Source organism: Triticum aestivum, chromosome 1B, assembly GCF_018294505.1.
Source record: "Triticum aestivum cultivar Chinese Spring chromosome 1B, IWGSC CS RefSeq v2.1, whole genome shotgun sequence".
NCBI classification, from domain to species: domain Eukaryota; kingdom Viridiplantae; phylum Streptophyta; class Magnoliopsida; order Poales; family Poaceae; genus Triticum; species Triticum aestivum.
The window spans coordinates 389,805,901-389,818,856 of record NC_057795.1 but is presented as its reverse complement, the minus strand read 5'-3'; positions in this window follow the sequence as shown (position 1 = coordinate 389,818,856).

Here is a 12,956-nt window from a genome sequence, read left to right as displayed (position 1 = left end):
TTGGTGATGAACCTGCTACGGCGACAACGACGGTGAAGATTTCCGTTGATGGCAGAGGACACCTGCGGCAGGAGGTCGCGGGTGATACGTCTCCAACGTATCTATAATTTTTGATTGTTCCATGCTACTCCCTCCGTTCCTAAATATAGGGTGTATAGTTTTTGGCACGGAAATTAAAGAATGCACATGGAGGGAAAATTTCATAAGTTTTGGGCAAGATTACACCTGACTAATTGGCATGAGAAAATAGAGGAGCTTGCCTAATATAAGGAAATGTAATCAAATCCCTAAATAAATAATCCAAATGAGTGGTGCAATGCAATACACCTTATATTTCGGGTTTTTTCTCAAAAATCTATACACCTTATATCAAGGAACGGAGGGAGTATTATATTACCTGTTTTGGATGTTTATGGGCTTTACTAAGCACTTTTATATTATTTTTGGGACTAACCTACTAACCGGAGGCCCAGTCCATATTGCTGTTTTTTTGTCTATTTCAGTGTTTCGCAGAAAAGGAATATCAAACGGAGTCCAAACGGAATGAAAACTTTGGGAGAGTTATTTTTGAAACAAACGCAATCCAGGAGACTTGGAGTGGACGTCAAGAAGCAATCGAGGCGTCCACGAGGGTCCAGGGTGCGCCCTAGGGGGGTGGGTGCACCCCCACCCTTGTGGGCCCCTCGTGGCTTCCCTGACCGACTTCCTTCACCTATATATATCCATATACCCTGAAAACATCCAGGAGCACCACGAAACCCTATTTCCACCTTCGCAACCTTCTGTACCCGTGAGATCCCATCTTGGGGCCTTTTCTGGTGCTCCACCGGAGGGGGAATTAATCATGGAGGGCTTCTACATCAACGCCATAGCCTCTCCGATGAAGTGTGAGTAGTTTACCACAGACCTTTGATTCCTTAGTTATTAGCTAGATAGCTTCTTCTCTCTCTTTGAATCTCAATACAAAGTTCTCCTCGATCTTCTTGGGGATCTATTCGATGTAATTCTTTTGCGGTGTGTTTGTCAAGATCCGATGAATTGTGGGTTTATGGTCAAGATTATCTATGAACAATATTTGAATCTCTTCTAAATTCTTTTATGTATGATTTGTTATCTTTGCAAGTCTCTTCGAATTATCAGTTTGGTTTGGCCTACTAGATTGACCTTTCTTGCAATGGGAGAAGTGCTTAGCTTTGGGTTCAATCTTGCGGTGTCCTTTCCCAGTGACAGTAGGGGCAGCAATGCACGTATTGTATTGTAGCCATCGAGGATAAAAAGATGGGGTTTATATCATATTGCTTGAGTTTATCCCTCTACATTATGTCATCTTGCCTAACGCGTTACTCTGTTCTTATGAACTTAATACTCTAGATGCATGCTGGATAGTGGTCGATGTGTGGAGTAATAGTAGTAGATGCAGAATCGTTTCAATCTACTTGTCATGGACGTGATGCCTATATACATGATCATGCCTAGATATTCTCATAACTATGCACTTATCTATCAATTGCTCGACAGTAATTTGTTCACCCACCGTAATACTTATGCTATCTTGAGAGAAGCCACTAGTGAAACCTATGGCCCCCGGGTCTATTTTCCATCATATAAGTTTCCGATCTATTTTATTTTTCAATCTTTACTTTCCAATATATATCATAAAAATACCAAAAATATTATTATCTCTATCATATCTCACTTTTGCAAGTGGCCGTGAAGGGATTGACAACCCCTTTATCGCGTTGGTTGCAAGGTTCTTATTTGTTTGTGTAGGTACGAGGGACTTGGAGTGTAGCCTCCTATTGGATTGATACCTTGGTTCTCAAAACTGAGGGAAATACTTAAGCTACTTTGCTGCATCACCCTTTCCTCTTCAAGGGAAAAACCAACGCATGCTTAAGAGGAAGCAGCGAGCGACGAGGAGACGATCCGGAGACCACGAGTCAGCAGAGCTGGACAGGTGCGAGCGAAGGGTTTAGAGAAATTTCCAAATTTTTGGCCCGTGGGTATATATATCCATACTCTGTCGGTGTGACCGAGTGGAACGACTCGGTGGCACCGAGATGTAGAATCACAAGCGGTTGCTGCAACTTGGTGTGACCGAACTGTTCTAATCGGTTGCACCGAGATTAAAACCTAGATCAACTTAATGAACTCGGTATGACCGAATGGAATGGATCGGTCAGATCGAAATGCACTAAGAGGTTTTGGAGATTAATCCCTTGACGGATCAGTGACTCCGAGTGCTCCTCACCCGGAGGGTCCGAATTCGACTTGTTCAAACTTTGTGATGTAGCATGAATAGAGTTTGAGATGAGAAAATCATAGCTAGCTAGAGGGAGTTCTTAGGCATTCTTGTCCATCCATTTTGCAAAGAAAAAGCCAAACAAACAAAGCAACAAATGGATGTACTTGAATGGGAAAAGTATGCAAACAACATGCTCACACAATAATATGGCAAATGAAATATGTCGCAAAGCATGCACAAACACTCTAGCATCTATCAAGCAATTTGTCGATGACTAGGTCATCTATATATGAGTAAATTGACTTAGGAGTCAAATGAGAACATTTGATCATAGGTCATACTCATCGTTTAAGCACAACTGGGGTTACCACTTTTACACAAAGCATTGTTGTGTTCACACCATTAGAGTTGCTTTAGCTCAACTCTTAGAGTAAAGCTCCCCCTAGATGTGATATCCCCCCTAAGAGGGATGAACTAACCATGGGTTTTGTCGATGATGACTTCATGTAGGTGTTGAAGATGTAGATGCTCAATGTTGATGTAGATCATTTGGAGCAATCCATTGGAGTGAGTTGCACTTTCAATGCCTACATGGGTTAGTCCCAAAAGGAACATACAAAGATATCCATATACATAGAGTGAAACACACACATGATGTTGTCCATGAAAGCATTAGATTACCTTGTCCATTGTCTTACCAATAAGAGGGTTTGTGACTCCTTGAACTAGTGCAAGATATGGAAGTTGATTGCACTTTTCCTCGCCAAAATGAATATGAGTGAAGTTTGTTGGCGGAGTCACCCTCAAGAACTCTCTAGTTCTTCTTCTTCGGGATCCACATCATCTTGATGGGAATCCTTGGAGTTGTAGTCGTACTTGATGAAGTAGAACTTGATGTAGTCTTGGGAACCCACTTGACCAAGGCCTTAGGAGCTTCTTCAAATGCATCAATCTCCTCTTGAAGCTTGTCCTTGCCTTTTAGCGTGTGGTCTTGTGGTGGAAGATCATCTTGAGCTTTTGTGTTCCTTTGAAAGAAGTGGGATTATACTTCTCTTATTGAGGAACAAACTTCGTCTTGGGGTATTGATCTTCTTCCCACTCAACTTCATTGGCATTGAACTTGCGTTCAAAACCAACACCTTGATTCTTTCGGTGCCTTCCTTGCTTGCGTACAATTTCCTCAAATTGCTTACTCCCGGCAAGGCTCTTGTAAACACCTTTCTCTATAATTCCATTTAATAAGCTATTTTCTTGATCAAGTGTAACTTGGCTAAGAGAATCATTAGTGGAATCAAGAGAACTACTAGAAGCAACAATGCTGGATTTAACATGATTGTTGTTACTACTAGAAGAAGAATCTTTCTTACTCTTGTTGCTAGATTTAACTTGTGGCATGTAAGTAGACAAGAGTAAATGCTTGGCAATGTAAGAAGAACTTTTCTTACGAAGATCATCATTGATTGCTTTTAAGAACCCATGCTCTTGCTCAAGATTGAGCTTTTCAAAGCGTAGCTTCTCATGAGTCTTTGAAAGCTCTCGATGATCTTCTAAGGTAGTTTCATGAGCTAACTTAAGAGTGTTTAGTTCTTTAGTTAGACGCTCAATCTCCTTCTTATCATCATCATTCGTTTTATCTTGATTAGCATGATTAATGGCAATTTCATCATAGTTTTCATCACTAGAGTTGTCAACAAGTAAATCATCATCACCTACCAAATCATCTTCATCACTATTGAAATCAACATACTCGGGATGTGTTACCTTTGGACCTTTGGCCATGAAGCATATTCCAACACCTTCATTTGGTGAGTCAAATATGTCGTAGGAGTTGGTTGACACAAGTGCTAGACCGGCAACACCTTCATCTTGTGTATGTTCGGAGTCGGAGTGATAGCTTCTCTCGGAGTGATTGTCGGAGTCGGAGCCGGAAACCCATTCTCCAACATGAGCTTGATGTCTTCGTCTTGTGTAGCTCTTTGATGACTTGTCCTTCCTTTCTGAATCCTTGCTTTTGCGAGAGGATCTTCGTTCATAACGATCATCTCTACTCCTTCTTTCTCTTGGTGGTGATTCTTCTCTTTTTCTTCTCCTTTTAGGCGAGTCTTCTCTTCTTTTGTAGGGAGCCGTACAATCACTTGAGTAGTGTCCGAATCTTCCACAATTGTTGCAATTGCGATCACGACTAGAAGATCTTTTGTCATTGTAGGACCTTGACTTGTGACTTCTCTCTTTGCTTCGACTCTTGTAGAACTTGTTGAAGTTCTTCACCATTAGGCTCAATTTTTCATTGATGACTTGTTTCTCACTTTTGATGTAGGAGCATGAGGCTTTGTAAGTACCACTAGACTTGTTTTGAAGCTCTTATTTATCCTTGAGTGACATCTCATGAGCAACAATTCTACCAGTGATTTCTGTTGGCTTGAGATCTTTGTAACTGGGCATCATTTGGATCAATGTGCACACGGTATGATATTTTCCATCCAAGGCTCTTAGGATCTTCTTGATGATGAATCTGTCGGTTATCTCTTCACTTCCTAAGCCGACAATCTCATTTGTGATGAGACCAAGCCTAGAGTACATTTTAGTGACACCTTCACCATCCTTTATTTTAAACTTGTCAAGTTGACTTTGAAGCACATCCAATTTGGATTCCTTGACGGACTCGGTACCTTCGTGCATATCAATCAAAGTATCCCAAATTTCCTTTGCATTCTCAAGATGGCTGATTTGTTGAATTCTTCGGGGCATAATCTGTTGAAGAGGATATCGCAAGTTTGAGCATTTATTGCAACATCTTCAATTCTTCCGCGGATGCTTCACGATTTGGTTCCCTTCCATCGAAGAATTCACCTTGCAAGCCAATACACACAATAGCCCAAACAGCGGGGTTATGTCCAAGAATATGCATTTTCATTTTATGTTTCCAACTAGCAAAATTAGTACCATCAAAGTAAGGACCTCTACGGTGGTAATTTCCCTCATTAGACGCCATACTCTCCTAGGTTGTGAAACCAAGGCTATGATCACCAAAGCTATGGAAATCAAGGCAAATGGAGACCAAAGCTCTGATACCACTTGTAGGATCGAAAGTAGGTCTATAGGGGGGGGGGGGTGATTAGACTACTTGACCAAATAAAAATCTAGCCTTTTCCCAATTTAGGTCTTGGCAGATTTTAACAGCTTAGCACAAGTCAACCAATCAACCTACACATGCAATTCTAAGAGTATAGCAGTGGAATGTAAATAGTTGCATATGAAGGTAAAGGGAGGGGTTTGGAAAGTCAAACACAGTGTAGACACGGAGATTTTTGGTGTGGTTCCGATAGGTGGTGCTATCGTACATCCACATTGATGGAGACTTAAACCCACGAAGGGTAACAGCTGCGCGAGTCCACGGAGGGCTCCACCCACGAAGGGTCCATGAAGAGGCAACCTTGTCTATCCCACCATGGCCATCGCCCACAAAGGACTTGCCTCACTTGGGTAGATCTTCTCGAAGTAGGCGATCTCCTTGCCCTTACAAACTCCTTGGTTCAACTCCACAATCTTGACGGAGGCTCCCAAGTGACACCTAACTAATCTAGGAGACACCACTCTCCAAAAGGTAATGATGGTGTCTTGATGATGAACTCCTTGCTTTTGTGCTTCAAATGATAGTCTCCCCAACACTCAACTCTCTCTCACATATTTGGCTATGGTGGAAAGATGATTTGAGTGGAAAGCAACTTGGGGAAGGCTAGAGATCAAGATTCTTGTGGTTGGATTGGAATGTCTTGGTCTCAACACATGAGTAGGTGGTTCTCTCCCAGAAAATGAATGCTGGAAGTGTAGGCATGTTCTGATGGCTCTCTCACTGATGGAGAGGAGGGTGGAGGGGTTATATAGCCTCCACACAAAATCTAACCATTACACACAAAAGAGTCAACTCGGTCAGACTGAATAGGTGAACTCGGTTAGACCGATTCAGTTCAAAATGTGAACATTAGGATTTTCGGTGGGACCGACATGATCAACTCAGTGGGACCGATGTGCTAGGTGTTGGGGATATAACTACTGAGTATAAACCGCCCAGGAGGGGCCGGGTTATACTCACAAGGAATCATCCGTATTGAAGCCCCTGAAGACAAGGAGTATGGCGCTTTACTACAGAGACTTAAAGGCCCAGAGCCCAAGGGCGGATTAGGGCCCATAGACGTAAACCGCCATGAGATATGTAACTTGTATTGTAAGATAGGAAAAGGTAGAAACCGAGCCGGAGACATGTATGATCCGGCCTCGGTATTCTGTAAACCGCCGGGCATCAACCTGGGTATATAAAGGGACGACCCGACGATGGTTCAGGGACAAGAAACAACAACTCGAGAGCGAGGTAAAGCGGACTCGCTCCCTGATCATCGAGACCCCATCAATTCCACCATAACTGCATCGTAGGCTTTTACCTTCACCGCAAGGGGCCAAATCAGTATAAACTCCATGTGTCCTTTGTCCAGTTTAACCCCTTTAAGCTAATCTCGTTGTGATTGCTCCACGACTAAGTCCTCTCACTAGGACATCTGACGTGTTAATTCCACGACAGTTGGCACCCACCGTGGGGCTATCACACGATGGTTTCGAGTTCTTAAAGGGCAACTTTGAAGGACTCAAGGGAAACACCATGGGCCGGATGACTAAGAGTCGTCACGGCAAGCTCTACATCGATGATGCAGGCTGGGGCCCCGAGGCCGGCTCAATCGAGTACGGGTACCGGGTCCCCTTTGGAAGAATTCACGTCTTCATCGGCAAAATCGGCGAACCGGGCCCTGAGCCGGACATCTGCACCAACCTCGTCGAGATGGCTCAGCGTGCAAGCCCTGCCCGGGTTCAGCCCACCATGAAGCGTGCATTCATAGGATTCATCAATGGTGCAGAGTCTGAACCGGTGTCAGACGGTGAGACGGTCGTTTATTCTGATGGCGAATCATCCACCGGTGAGACCGAGTCACTGTACCAACTATAAGATGGCCGGTTTGGGGGCTGTTCCGATGGCGACAATATTCCGGACCCTCTTGAACCGCCGAACCGGGTTGCGATCTTCATGGCCGGTACACAGCCCATGTTGCAATCTTCAACTGCAGCAGCGATGATTTCCGGATCGGCATCCGGTACAGGAGGCCCCGCGCGCTGGCCGACTCAAGTTCTGTCTGGTTTATTGGACACCTGGACGACACTGTTGACCATGGAGGTTACCCCGGAGACTCAAGATCATCATAACCCAGAGGTCACAAAGTTGTGAGATCAGATAACTCAGGCCAAAGAGGACTTGGCGGCTGAGGAAACCAGGATGGCTGATGAGCGGGCCGCTTTAGATGCTCAGGCGCAGCGGATTCAAGCAGAAAATTACCGGCTCATGTTGGATTAGAACACTTAAAACGACGTGATGAGGAGGAGGCACCAATCTCGTCTACCGACGGTTTATGAGGCAAGGAATCTCTTCAGCATGCCAGGAGCAGAAACCAGTAACCTGGCAGCGGTAAACTGGTTTGAAGCACCTGGGACAGGAGCGTCGGATCAGCCACGAACAACAGACCCGCCTCGACGAAATCATGACCCGCCTCAGTACATGCCAACCCGCCGGGTCACTTCCCAACCCTGTTGGATAACATGATCGCTGCGGTGTCACGATTGGCAGCTATTCCGATGGACGACGACTCTCTGGTGGCGGTTGAGACACGACGGGCCAGGGATCTCCTTCAAACGGCTATGGTTCAACAATAGGCTTATTCATATAGTCGAGACAGAATTCATTCAAACCCACGCCCGAGCCGGAGTTACAATAGGCACATTGATGAACCGGCTGTGTTGAGCAGCGAGCGGAACCGTAATGCCCCTCGGAGGCCTAACCCGGCGGGCGGTGGTGCAAATGCTCAAGATGTGGTGGACAACGACAGAGCACGTCGAGAAGCCGAGTTAGCAGCGCAGCACGTGGACCGTCAGCTCACTCCGGTTCGTCCGACGACTTCAGTGGAACGAGGTGTTACTTTCAGCTCTTGGGGGGTGCCAGGTCTTACTCCGGATCTACGTAATGTGCGGTTACCCAAGGATTTCAAGGGTCCGCGGAAGGTACCCAATTACACTGCAGATTTACCCCCCGAGTCATGGGTTGAAAGCTATGAGATGGCAATGGAGGTGCTGGATGTAGATGAAGCGGCATGTGCTAAGTACTTCACCATGATGTTGGATGAAACAGCTCGCACTTGGCTGAAAAGTTTGCCAGCTAACTCCATTGGGTCATGGGCCGAGTTAAAAGCCCGGTTTATAATGAATTTCAAGGACACGTGCAAGCAACCTATGTCAATTGTGGATCTAGCCACCTGTGTTCAAGAAGAAAACGAATCGACAACCCATTGGGTGCGCCAGGTTTCGGAGTTCTTGCATTCATTGGACCGCATCAATGTCGATTCTGCAGTTATAACGTTGGAGGGCAATTGCCGGTTTAAACCTCTAAAGTTGAAATTGGGACGACTCAAGCATCACTGCAATGACGTGGGAACACTTATGGCAGCTCTGGTTAAGTATGCCGATTCTGATAGTATCAAGGACCCCGAGTCTGAGGATGAAAAGCCAGGAAAGGGAAAGAAGAGCGGCAACAGCAAAGGGCAGCAGCATAACCCGGCGGGTCATGGAAACAATGGTAAGTGTAAAGTGGACAATAATTCAGATTTTGTGGCTAACACCAATGTGTAGGATAATGGCCCGCGTCGCAAGAATAGACCGGCCCCGAGGAGTGGAGGACCAGGTGGCAATCTTGAGCGTCTGTGAAATCAGCCTTGCCCAAAGCATGGGATGAAAGAAAAGCCAGCTACACACCTCTGGAAGGATTGTTTTATTACGAGGGACTTCAAAAACTTGGATCTCTTACGATATGATCATGGACCGCCCGGTGGTTCAGGACCCGGGTCTCATGGGCCGGGTTATGGTGGAGGCAATTCCGGTTCATGGTTTCAAGGTAATCAAGGTGGACAAGGCAATCAAGGCAGCCAGGGTGGTTATAATCAACAGGGAGGTCAGCAACAGCAACAGTCGGGTTACTAGAGCCACCCGAAGCAATTGAATAGTGGGCAGTATCATGTCTTCACCACTAGCCCGTGCAAGCGCGATCAGAAGCTTCATAAAAGGGCAGTGAACTCTGTTGAATCGGCGGTACCCCGTTACTTGCACTGGTCCGAACAACCCATTGTGTGGAGCAGATAGGATCATCCACCCTGGTTTGACAATCCGGGCCATCTGGCGTTGGTGGTGGCGCCTTAGGTTGGAGGTTACAAGTTTACGAAGGTGCTCATGGACGGAGGGAGCAGTATCAACATCTTGTATTATGAGACCTTCCGTCGTATGGGGTTGACAGACAAGAATCTTAAACCGTCGAACACCATTTTCCATCGCGTGGTACCGGGCAAATCAGCTTATCTAGCCAGTAAGATAGCTCTGGAGGTTGCTTTTGGAGACGATCATGATTCGAGATTAGATACATTGACCTTTGAAGTGGTGAAAATTCAGAGCCCGTATCATGCCATGTTTGGACGGCCGGCTTATGCTAAGTTCATGGCAAGGCCCTGTTATGTTTATCTACAAATCAAGATGCCGGGTCATAAGGGGACCATCACAGTACATGGAAGCTGAAAGGTTGCTTTGGAGTGTGAAGAAGGTGATGCAGCCTATGCTGAATTGGTTTGTGCAGTAGAAGAGTTGAAGTTCTACAAGGACAGGGTTGATCCGGCGGATATGACCTCTTTGAAGAAGCCAGCTACAGAGCATGATCCGCCCCTGAAGTTTAAATCAGCTAATGAGACTAAGCTGGTTGACTTTGTTCCTGGCGATTCATCCAAGCAGTTTAGTATCAGCACTAACCTGGATCCGAAATAGGAAGGCGCGCTCATCGAGTTCATCCGTGAGAACCGGGACATCTTCGCATGGAAACCGTCTGACATGCTGGGTGTACCGAGGAAACTCGCTGAGCACACTCTCAATATTTATCCCAAGTTTAAACCGGTCAAGCAATTTCTTCGCCACTTCAATGAAGAAAGGCGCAAAGCCATCGGTGAGGAGGTAGTCCATCTCTTGGCAGCAGGGTTTATCATTGAAGTGTTTCATCCAGAGTGGCTGGCTAATCCGGTGCTGGTGCTTAAGAAAAATGGCACTTAGCGCATGTGTGTGGACTACACGGATTTGAACAAGGCTTGTCCAGCTGACCCTTTTGCTCTCCCTCGGATTGATCAAATCATTGATGCTATGACGAGTTGTGAGCGCTTGAGCTTTTTAGATGCTTATTCTGGTTATCATCAGATCAAGATGGCAGTTAAGGACCAGGAGAAGACAACTTTTATAACTCCCTTTGGAGCCTTCTGCTATGTATCTATGCCTTTTGGGCTCAAGAGTGCCTAGGCGACTTATCAGCGGTGTGTGTAGAATTGTCTTCATGATTAGATCGGGCGCAATGTTCATGCTTATGTGGACGATATTGTGGTGAAGTCCAGGAAGAAGGAGACATTAATAGATGATCTGAAGGAAACCTTTGATAACCTCCGGGTTTATAAAATGATGCTTAACCCGGCCAAGTGTGTCTTCAGTGTTCCTGTAGGCAAGCTTTTAGGTCTTCTGGTGTCTAACAGGGGCATTGAATCTACTCCAGAGAAGATCAAAGCTATTACCTCACTAGCTAAACCGGCGTGTATCAACGATGTTCAACGTCTGGCGGGTCGTATTGCGGCACTGAGCCGGTTTATTGACTGGTTGGGAGAGAAGGCTATTCCTCTATATCAGCTGATGAAAAAGACAGACAACTTTGTCTGGAGTGATGCTGCTAATGCGGCGTTTGAGGATCTGAAGAAGCAGTTGGCCAAACCGCCTGTTCTTGCTGCCCCCATTGACAAGGAACCATTGCTATTATATGTGGCTGCTAATGCCCGGGCTGTCAGCGTGGCTATTGTGGTGGAGCGCAAGGAGGCAGGTAAGGAGTATCCGGTTCAGTGGCCGGTTTATTATATTAGTGAGGTGCTTATTGAGTCCAAACAAAGGTACCCACATTGGCAGAAACTGGTGTATGGGGTGTTCATGGCTAACCGGAAACTCAAGCAGTACTTTCAGGGTCATCCCATCACTATGGTCAGTTCGGCTCCTTTGGGGGATATCATCCAGAACAGGGAAGCTACTGGCCGGGTTGCTAAGTGGGCTATCGAGCTTGGACCTCACGGGGTAAAATATATGCCTCGTACGACCATTAAGTCCCAGTCACTTGTGGATTTCATCAATGACTGGACAGAGTTGCATGTGCCAGAGGATAAACCGGATAACACATACTGGACTATTCACTTCAACGGATCTAGACAATTGGAGGGCTCAGGGGCTGGAGTCGTTCTTACTTCCCCTCGAGGTGAATTTTTTTGTTATGTTCTCCGCTTGATGTTTCCTTGTACTAACAATGCAACTGAGTATGAGGCCTTGCTCCATGGTGTTCGGATGGCTAAGGAGATGAGCCTAATCCGGGTATGATGCTTTGGGGACTCCGATTTGGTGGCCCAGCAAGTCTCTGGTACTTGGGACTCTAAGGATCCACTCATGGCGGCTTATCGGCGTGAGATAGATGTCATTGCTGGTCACTTCAAGGGTTATCAGGTCGAACACATCGATTGGAGCAAGAATGAGGCAGCGGACGCTTTAAGCCGACTCGGATCTCAGCGTAAACCGGTGCCGCCCAATGTTTTTATTGACGTGTTGCATAATCTGTCGGTCAAAATACCAACGGAGGAGGATATGGCTATCCCTGACCCGGAAGCCCAATTGGTGGCGGTTCTTCATGTTATCCCCAATTGGACGGTGCCCTACTTGGCGTACATGACTCGGGGCGAGTTACCTAAGGACGAAGTTTTGGCCAGACAGATAATCCGGCGGTCCAAGTCCATGACTATTGTTAATGGCAAGTTACATCACCGCAGTGTCTCGGGGGCGTTTCAGCGCTGTGTTTTTCCTGAAGAAGGCTGTGAGATGTTGCGTGAAGTCCACGAAGGGGATTTTGGTCATCATGCGAGTTCAAAATCCCTCATGGCTAAGGCTTTCCGACATGGTTTTTACTGGTTAACAGCTCATGCTGATGCTGAGGATCTGGTCAGGAGGTGTGATGGTTGTCAGAAATTTTCACGCTGAGCCCATGTTCCGGCCCAGGAATTGAGGATGATTCCAATTACCTGGCTGTTTACAACTTGGGGGCTGGATATGGTTGGGCCCTTTAAGAGGTCTAAGGATAAGAAGACCCACCTTTTGGTGGCGGTTGATAAGTTCACCAAGTGGGTGGAGGGAGAGCCAGTCAGCAAGTGTGATGCAGCCACGGCGGTTCAATTCATGAAGAAGGTGATTTTCCGCTTTGGTTTTCCACATAACATTATAACAGATAATGGCACTAACCTATCCAAGGGTGCTATGGAAGAGTTCTGTCAGCGTGAGCACATCCCGCTTGATGTGCCATCAGTGGCTCACCCCCAGTCCAATGGTCAAGTGGAGAGAGCTAATCAAGAAATTCTAAAAGGTATCAAGCCCTGACTTATGGTCCCTTTCCAGAGGACGCCGGGTTGTTGGGTGGAAGAGTTGCCTTCTGTGTTATGGAGCATTAATACCACCCCCAATAGATCTACGGGTTATACACCTTTCTTCATGGTTTATGGGGCAGATGCAGTTCTCCCAA